We start from the raw sequence: 10,376 nt of genomic DNA, 5'->3' as shown, positions 1-10,376 counted from the left end.
CTTTTCATTGAACCACCTACAGGAAACCTTTTGTCCAAGCCTCATACCTCCTGATGCCCATCATTAGGTCAGATCCAGCCAAAGGAATGAGGGCTTCTTGAAGATGCTCATTCAGGTTGCTTGGACAACATTGGATGTACTTCAAAGGGACAGTATGGCCTAGTAAAGGGGTGTAATGGGAATGCAAATTTGGAAGATCTTCCCTGCCCCTAGGCTAAAGTGCACCTGAAACATGGGGGTGGGAGGCTTGTTTTTTAGTAGATACTTTTTGATTGGCCAGTGGGTCAATAAGATTGTTACATTCTCTGAGCCAGGAGAAGGCTATATAAGCCCTGATGTGTAGCTTTGTTTTGGGACTCACTTTGAAAAGTGTTCTGTGATTTGATCTGAATTCTGGGAAGTCGTTGTTGAGAGTCCCCTGGCTTTGAAAAACCCAGATGTGGAAACCCAGATGTTGACTGGGTATGGATGTAATGGTTGGACAGTTTGGAAATCTGTCTACTTGATCTGTTTCTGTCTTGATAATTCCGCCTATATGCTTTAAAGTTCGGGGTGCTGACCTTTTTCCCCTGAACAAGGTAAACGATATATGTCTGACTGATTAAAGTAAGCTTGTTAACCCATTTTGAGTTGCTTTCCTTTAACAAAGCAGATCCAAGAACCTGTGGTAGCAGCAAACCCTGAGGACGTGCTTGGGGTGCTTGCCGCTACAAGGGGAAGAGTCAGAAAAGCTAGGGTTCAAGGCCTACCTCATTGATCAGTTGAATGACCGCTGAAGAGTCACTTCACTGTCAATGACCCAGGCAACTTTCCGATATTATATTGTTCATGGAGGGAGGTTTTCCAACTGGAGTTTCCAAGACTGATGAATTCGTTGGTTCATAGAGTCCAACCCCCTCTGACTTAAGTCCTGCATAAATGAACTCTAATTAGGTCTGAAGTTGCTGAATTTCATGAACTCTTAAAGCTGGTAGGGATCTTAGTGGTCAGTTAGTCCACATGGTACCCGATATAGATAAAATATAGATAAAATCCTGGACCTGGAGTCACAAAGACCTGAGTTCATCAGATCCAGCCTCAAATATTGAATTGTGGGCAAGTCACTTAACTTCTGTTTCTCTCAGTTTCTTCAACTGTAAAATGAGGATAATAATAGCACCTACTTTTTTAGGGCTGTTGTAAGGATCAAATGAGATATTTTAAAGCATTTTGCCCAGTGTTTGCCACATAGTAGGTTCTTAGTAAATGTTTGTTTCTTTCCTTTCTTCCCCCAGGAACCTCTCTCTAAGTTGCAGAGAAAAGGCTGATTGCATTTCCAGTAGGAGAGCTCTCACCTGGAGTTCTACATAGTGTGGAAATTACAGAGTGGTCCAATCCTTGACAAGTGGTCTTCTAGCACTAGCATAAGGACTGCCCCTTGGGGAAATTTCACTACCTCACAAGGTTGCTCATTCTATATTTTGGACAGATCTGATTGAGAGAAAGGTTTTCCTTATATAGAGCTGAAATGGGCCTTCCTATGGACACAACTGAAAGGACACAACATCAACAGCCAGCTTCCATTGCTGTTACATCTGTCCTCTGGAACCACATAGAATTAGTCTATTCCTTCCACCCTGAGATAGCCTTTCAAATATTTAAAGAAAATGTGAACAGTCCGACTAAGTTTTTCCTTTACTAGGTCAAGCTATCATTCTTAATATGCACATTGGAACTAAGTGGACATAAGGAGACCCAAAAGCTGGGGAAAGAGTGAGTAGAAATGACCTGGATATCATTTAAATGTGATTATTTATTAAGCCAAAATAGGAAGACTCTCTGTATTAAGAATACCTTCAATAATGTAATCATAAGCAATAAAGAAAATGGATTTTACAATATTAAGTCATGGCAGGCCAAATTGGTAGATTTAAGAAGAGTTACAAAACCCAAGAATGAGTAAAACTGGCCAAACAGATGTTAATGTTTAGAATTTAGGGAAGCCTTTAGTGTGAGCTCTCATAATATTTTACTTGTATAATTAATTCAGATTGATTTGGATATGAACACGCTCACAATCAGACAATAAATACAAGATAATAACAAATGACATTTTATCTGGTTGAAGGGAAAAGGCTAGCATTAGGGTTGATGGTAGAAACAATTTTGTTACACATCTTTATTGGATAATTGTGAGATGTTGGTGAAGAAAGTGAGGTCAGAAAATAAATAAAACAAAAGTAATGGAGAAAAATAAAAGAGAAGTAATGGAGTTATGAATAAAAATAATAGATTAAGATTTTGTTTGGAAAAAACACCTAATTTTATGTGCAGAATAAATTGTCTAAACCCAGGATATGGTAAAAGAAGAGGAAAAATTTGCAAAAAAAAGCATTAATACCTAATGGGGCCTAAGGAGGATGGGAAATGAGAACAGATTGGAATTCAGTTCACAGAATGAGGAGCTTTTTTGCACAGCATTTCCATTCTGCACTACATTTATTCAGAAAGCGTTTATTAAGCAGCTAGTATGGACCAAGCACTGTGCTTCCCCCCCCATCTCCCTAAAAAAAAAAAGAAAGGTAAATATAGTCACTGTCCTGATGAAGCTTATATTCTACTGAGTGGAAACAAATGCATGCAGATAAGTACTGTGTTTCCCCGATAAAAAGACACTGTCTTATTAATTTTTTTGGACAGAAAAACACCAGAGGGCTTATTTTCAGGGGAGGGCTTATTTTAATGAACATTGACAGCAATTTTAATAAACAGGTAAATGTGAACAAAAAAATATACCTTTATTCAATAATGAATTCAATAAAGAACAGGATGACGCGCTCACTGTTGCAGCTTTGATTGGATGCAGCTCGGAGCGCGGCGTGCGTTTCACCCGGGGCGGGGACGGTGCATACAGAGGGTACCGTAATGTAGCGTGTAGCGCAGGGGATCACCTTCACTACAGTAGCAATCTCAATAGGGCTTATTTTCGGGGGAGGGCTTATTTTAGAGGAATCTTACACAGTAAGGGGAGGCTTATTTTCGGGATAGGTCTTATTATCGGGGAAACATGGTAAATACAGATGGGGACTTAGCTAGTGATTTAATTCATTCAGGGAATTTTAGCTGAGGAACATAGGTAAGCACTTTCTCTGAAATTTAGTCTTAGAGAATTGACTAGATCACTGAGAGAAGTCATGACTTGTCCAGGATCACACAGCCAGTATGCATGAACAAAGCTACTTGAACCCCGTTTTTCCTGACCATGCTGGATCTTTAGCCATTATTCTGATGCCTCTCATTAGTTAGGTAAGTATAAAATGTGAAGTAGTTGGGGAGAATGGGCACCTCTGAACAATTAATTTGCCCTCCAGCCCATTTGGGGTGATCCCAGATTGCAGGGTATTGTAAGGGAGGCAATAAGATGTTAGTATCTTAAAGTATAGGGATGGCTTTTCACTTTGTTAGTTCTTTAGGATGTGTGAGGGTCTCCTTGATGTTTCAAGGCAGCCTGCTTTTGGCTGACTGAGTATTGGATGTGTCCCTGGTAGCCTTTAAAAAGTTAACTTGTTAGCTTTGGGCTGAGTTGACACAACACAGCAGTGAAGGAGTGTGACATGGTAGTAGAGAAATGAGCCAGTTATGAAGGAAGAACTGAGCCCTTGAGAGGCAGATTATTCCTTAATTCTTATGGTGGAGGGAGCTACTCATCCAGGAGAAAAAACTCCCAGCAGGGAGCAGAGGCAGTTAGTAGAAGCATTTCTGAGGAATGTGCTCCCTAAAAGTAGAGAAGAGACCCAGATATAGATTAAAAAAAATCAAGACAGTGAGGAGGTGAATTTTCAGAAAATAGCCCAGGGAGTTCAGCTAAGTGACTTGCCAAACAGAGCCACTGTACACAGAAATGGGGACACCATGAAAAGAGAAAGGATTTGGGGCCCTGAAGTGTCAGACATAGTAATTGCCTTGACCAAATGTATTTCTTGTGTATGGGCCTCACTACCAATGTAATTTCAGTTTGTGCCCATGCTTACCACTGATACTATGTATATTTGTAGGAGAGTCTGCCCCAGATTTTATTGGGGAGGGGGGAATTTTTTAAACTGTTTTTATAATGATGCCATCTTAGTAAATGTTTTATTTTAAACTAATTGTTTCTATTGACTTACTTTAAAAAGAAGTACAGTGGTAGGGAGGATTTTGAGTTAGACTTTTAGGCAGTCAATAAATATTTAGAGCATAGAACCATGGAATACCTTGGAACTGGGGTAGTAGTCATTCTTTAGGGCACTCAACCATGCAACTTGGGAGGCCTAGTTGGGAGGTAGCTCAGGAGTGCTTACATAAGCAAAGTAAATACAAAGAGATATTGAGGAGGGGCCATCAACTGGGGGAATCAAGAAAGGCTTCAGGTAAGAGGTGGCATTTGAGCTGAGCCTTTAAGAAAGATGTGGATTCTAAAGCAGAGGTAAGGAGGAAATATATTTCAAATTTGGGAGTCAGAGCTTGTGCAAAGTCACAGAGACAGGATGGAGAAAAGCAAGTTGGTCATTTTGATTGGAAGAAAATATTGTGAAGTCTTCGAAGGTCGTTAATATTCAATAAGCCTAGCAAGGAAGGTTAGGACCATATTGTAAGGGGCTTTATATGACAAACAGACAAGTTGGTATTTTATCCTAGAGATGATAAGGATCTAGTGAAACTTCTTGAGCAATTTGGTCCAAGGAAACATGGTCTAAGGAAAACAATCAGTTCTGAAGTAAGATTTAGTAGAAAGACAGATGTAGTTCAGAGAGCAGGCTAATATAGTTGAGAAAGTGTGCTGTGGGAGTCAAATGTCTTGGGGACATAGTCTAGGCCCTGAACCTATGCTAGCTATGAAACCTTGGGCAAATCACTCAGCCTACTTCAGTTTTCTCATCTGAAAAATGAGGGGTTGGGTTAGAGTTTCCTTTTAGCTGGAAATTTCCATGCAATCTCTAATCCCAACGTTAGCATGGCCTTTATATTATTTTGTCCCTCCTAGATTCAGTGAGCAATGTAATGTACTGTACCAGGATATTTGGTAGGTGTAGGCCAGAGGTAGGGGGAAAAAAAGGTCATTGGCATATACAACTGAATCCTATAAGCCCCCCTTAGCACCTTGAATGCAGATCAGATCTAGCCTGGCACAAACATTCTGGCCTGGCCTTGTCCAAGAATATCATCAAAAGTTAGTCACTCATGAGGACTTCAGAGCAGATTAGTGGGTTCTAAGGTCTAAGGTGGTCAGGAAGAACCTGCTAAGTTAGGACCAGAGTTCACAGAGACACCTTCAAGTGTATCAGAACTTACCTTCTTACAGTGGTAGGTATAGGGTCAGCTAGATTGTGCAGTGGATAGAACACTGGACCTGGAATCAGGAAAACTCATCTTCCTGAGTTGAAATTGGGCCTCGGATACATTTAGTAGCTGTGTGACCCTGAGCAAGTCACTTAATCCCGTTTGCCTCAATTTCTCATCTGTAAAATATACTGGAAAAGGAAATGGCAAACGACTCCAGTATCTTTATCAAGAAGACCCCAAAATGGGGTCACAAAGAGGTGGACATGACTGAACAGCAACAACAAAAGGTAAAGGTGGGGTGTCCTTTTGACTTTGTGTTTTAATATCTATCCTCGAGAATTAAATCTGTGCTTACAGAGTAGCACCACATTTCCTATAGCCTTCACATTTGGGTTCTGTCATATTCCACCAGATTCAGGTTAGGAGGAGGGCCAGAGTCTAAGACTTGGGTAGGAAAAATTGTATGTCCTCTAAGACTAAAATGATTCTCTGGATTTAAGGCTGGTCTATTATGAGAGCACAGCTGGTCATAAACTGGGTAAACAAAAAAACCTGAGGGGCTGAGGCAGAGGCTTGTCTGTAATGGGAGCTATGGGTATATACAAGTAGCAAGGTCCATGGGGCTATAGCCTAGACATGGTCTTGGTTAAAAGTAAAAAGTTGGGAAATGTAGTAGAAAAATCCGTAAAAGAATAAAGTGGATTGAAGGGTAAATAGCCAAGGGGCAAATTGCTTCTTTCAGCTTTTTAAAGCCAGAGTGAAGAGCTGGCCACACCTCCTGATTCTTACTAATGCAAGGCAGCTGTGTTGTTATAGGCAGTCCTAGGACAGTTTGGCATTCAGGGATTGTGGGCTGAGTGCCCTTCAAGTCCAGCACGTGCTGACTATCACATACTCCAAGGCTGTGGGGTTCCCTCCTAACTCACAGGTTTCTTGACCATTGGCAGTGGCTTACCAGGATATTCAGGTTCACATCAAGATACTTATATTTCTCCAAAGGATCACAAGAACTTTTCGTTTGTAGTGTGTCTTAGTTAAAAAATAAAATCCTCATGCCTTTAGGTAAAGCAGGGGATCTAACCTTTAGTGTGTCATGGGACCCTTTGGCAGTCTGATGAAGCCTATATACCCCTTCTCAGCATAATGTTTTTAAGTGCATAAACTAAAATACACAGTATTACAAGGAAAACCAATTACATTGAAATACGGTTATTAAAATATTTTTAAAAAAAGTTCATGGACACTAGGATAAGAACCTTTGAAAGTGAATATCTCAATAGAAACTTGGTCCATTGTTCCTAGATTTTGGAATTGAGAGCTAAGTACTTATGATTTATGTTAAAAAAACATACATGAGAGAATAAAAAGGGTAAGATCATTTAAAAAATGCTTTTTAGATTCTTAAAAAAAAATATTTCTTGATACCAGGTGATCAGGTGATACCACCTGACATCAAACCCTTCCTTGTAAGAAAGTACAGTGAAGTTAATCTGATTGACATATATTTGATGGCATATGCCTGCCTTATCTGTCTGATGTCTGCCATATCCGTTCTGTCATCAGTCCTCTGTAGTCAGGGTGAGTCATTGTATTGATCTGAGTGCTGATGTCTTTTAGTGCTTTTTACCTTTATTTCTTATGGTTCTTCTTACTTCACTATGCATCAATTCATATAAAACTCCCCAAATATCTTTGAGTTCTTCACCTTCATTCATTTCATTTATACAAAACGAGTTATTCAGCCTTTTCTCAGAGGGCACTCATTTCTTTCTTTTCTTTTCTTTTTTTTTTGGTTTCCATAAAGAATTCTGCTATCGATATTTTATTTTATCAGGTACAAGATTTTTCCTTTGGTCATTGCCTTGCTTGGGGCATATGCCTTGCATGGGGATTGATGGAATAACGGCCAAGAATAATTTAATGAGTGCTTTTTGTTCTATAGTTATATGTTGCTTTACAAAACAAACAGTTATTAAGCTTCAGTTACATATACTGTATTATGTATGCTAGGTGCCAAGGAAATACAAAAATAAATAAAATATCACCTTTCCTCTTAGGAAGCTCATAATTTTTACTCATTTGTTAAGAGTCAGTGGAAAATATTATTTTCATGGACATTCCCATTTTTGAGACTGAAAACACAGATAAACGAAAGAGAACCATTTTATAGAGAAAAACATGCTTATGCTTATCACCATAATCATTACAATTAAATGGCTTGAGAAGTTGGTCATTAGTACATTGATGAGATTTGAAATAATTAGTTTTTACTTGATTTTTGTATAGTACCTTATATATAGTAGGCACTTAATACATGTTTTGTTGATGTGAATTAGTTTCACTTAACCACACTTTATATCCCAATAATTCTGAAACCACAATCCTGTTGACTAAACTTTATTTGAATGCCATTCGAACCAGCTGCTTTCACTGTACTGTCTTTCCCTACTGTCTAGTAATAAGCCACTCTAAGGCATTTTCTTGGTATTGTAGATTATATTGCATAGGAAAAATGCTTCATCTAAAGTATAGCAATCCTTCTGCCCAACTTATTTTTAGAATGAAAAGAAGATGCATCCTAACAAGCCTGCTAGAACTAACTGGATAGATGTTACTGGGATATGACACACCCAGATTGGAGATATATGCCATTTTCTATAAACTTCCCTCCACCAAACACATTACTGTGGCATGAAACTTCCAAAGAGCAAAAAACATTTTTGGAAACAGTGGTTGGGGGTGGGGCGAGGTTAGAGGATGGACTAGAGCCCAACTGGAGTAATTATAGGAAAGCACTCAACTGTGAGAGTCCCAACTGGCTCTAACAGGTAACTCCTGATGAAGTCTCAAAGATGCAGGGGAAAAAATCCTCAGAATTCCTGAAAGGATGCCCTTGACCTTGAGTTTGACAGTTGGTTTAGCCAGGTGGCTATGAATAATAAGTTTCCTTAATTAAAAAACAAAACCCAAAATAGCCACAAACAAAAGTCTGAATAAAAATATTTTATTTCCAGAAAAAATACCACTTGATTTCATATAAACCATCTAATTATTTTCCTCAAATAGCAAATTATATATATTTCTAGTATCTCTCTGGCACAACAGATTGACAACTGCTATATGTAATGGTGTTTAATTCAATATCATGAAATCCATCCAAGTCTTTAGGGTGCCCTCAGATTTTTGAGGGAAGCACCTTCAATCACACTTGCTCTTCTTCTCTCCCAACAATTCTGTGAAATGTTCTCAGCACACGATTACAATTAGAGTGGACTGAGTTCCTGTGGGGTTTGGTATTATTTTGCACCAATTTTGTTATCTTTGAGGAAGTCCCAAGTATGTTATAGAGGTTGAGATAATATACTGAGTTTGTATTGGAGTCAAAACCACATAACTCCTGAGCCATAGGCAGAAAAAGATACATATTCTAACTTAATGCAAAAACTCTTACCCTTACCTCATTCTTGTATTTGCTGTTATGACCCCAAAAGATAAGTTCTCTGTTTTTCAGATGTTAACAAGTCTTCTCATCCAGACACCTATTTTTGATCAGACAAAAAAAAAAACAAAAACAAACCTAAAAAACAAACAAACAAAAAAAACAAGGTTGAGTCTATCCAGAGGTCAGGCAAAAAGGAAAAATGTCTAGTAGGACACTTTACATAGAGCAGGCGCTTAAGAAAGGGTTTAGAAATGAATAGGTATAGTTAGAATTTGAGTGGCATGATAATTCATTTCAGTTCAACATTTATTAATCATCTGCTATGTGAAAGACACCAGGTTAGGCAGTTAGGGTTACAAAGGAAAAGCTGCAATAGCCTGCCCTCAGGAATATTGCATTTTACTGGGTCACTACAACTGGTACACAGATAACTAAATCAGACAGAGGTGATTTAAGGAGAGAAAAAGAACACTAAACACTGGGAAGATCAGGAAAGGCTCCAAGTAGAAGGTGGTAAATGAGCTAAGCTTTGAAGGAAGTTAAGACTTCTAAAAGGAGAAAGTGAAAAAGGGAATACATTCCAGGCATTGGAAACAACCTGCCTGAATGCTGGAGGAGTGAGATGCAACGCCAAATTCAGTGAACAGTTACTAGTTGGAATGTGGAGTGTGAATGGGAGTATAGTCAGGGTTGTTCTGAGGGTCACATGAGATAATGGATGTAAAGGCACTTTACAGATCTTCAAGTGCTATGTAAATGCAAGTTGCTATTATCATTATTAGACTACAGTCAGTCATCAGACCTCCAATCTGGTGATAACTTCATTCCCTGAACCTTTAGCTTTATTCCTGCTGAGCTCAAGCAATATTTATAAGCAATATAGGAAGCATTTTGGTAAATATTTAACAATTGGACTCTGCAGAAATAATGTGTATGCATACATATTTCTAAGGTTAACCTGCATTATTAACACCTTTTAAAGTCTAGATAATCAACAAACAATAAATCAGGTCCCAAATTGAAGTGATTGCTGGTTTTAGAGATGTAAATGCTCACATTGAAAATTTAACCATCAGTTGGTTAGAGCTGGTTCCAACACATCCCTCAGTACAGAAATAAATCAGGAATAGGAAGTGGGAGTCTGAGTCATAAAGGACTTTGTAGAGGGGCTTAAATGCTAGGCTAAGGAATTTTTATTTTATCCTAGAGACAATAGGGAACCACTGAAGGTTTCTGAACAGAGGAGTCATATGGTCTGATCTGTGTGCTGTTGTTTCTTTTAGTTTCTCAGTTGTGTCTGATTCCTTGTGACCTCATGGACCACAGCATACCAATGCTGTCATTGGCAAAGATACTGGAGTGGTTTGCCATTTCCTTCTCCAGTGGATTAAGGCAAACAGAGGCTAAATGACTTGCCCAGGGACACACAGCTAGTAAGTGTTTGAGGTCAGATTTGAAGTCAGGTCTTCCTGTGCTCTTCTCCACTGAGCCACCTAGCTGCCAATCTGTGCATCAGGAAGATAATTTTGACAGTTGAGTAGAAGCAGGGAGATCAAATAGAAGCTTTTTGCAAGAACCTAGAGAGTCAATGACTATGTGAGTCATTGAGTGAGTAGAGAGAAGGGAATGGATG

Source organism: Petaurus breviceps, unplaced genomic scaffold (assembly GCF_028583685.1).
Source record: "Petaurus breviceps papuanus isolate PSGF00001 unplaced genomic scaffold, PetGlider_PUasm1.0 90977, whole genome shotgun sequence".
Lineage (NCBI taxonomy): Eukaryota > Metazoa > Chordata > Mammalia > Diprotodontia > Petauridae > Petaurus > Petaurus breviceps.
The sequence above is the reverse complement of the archived record's forward strand: the minus strand, read 5'-3'. Positions refer to the sequence as shown.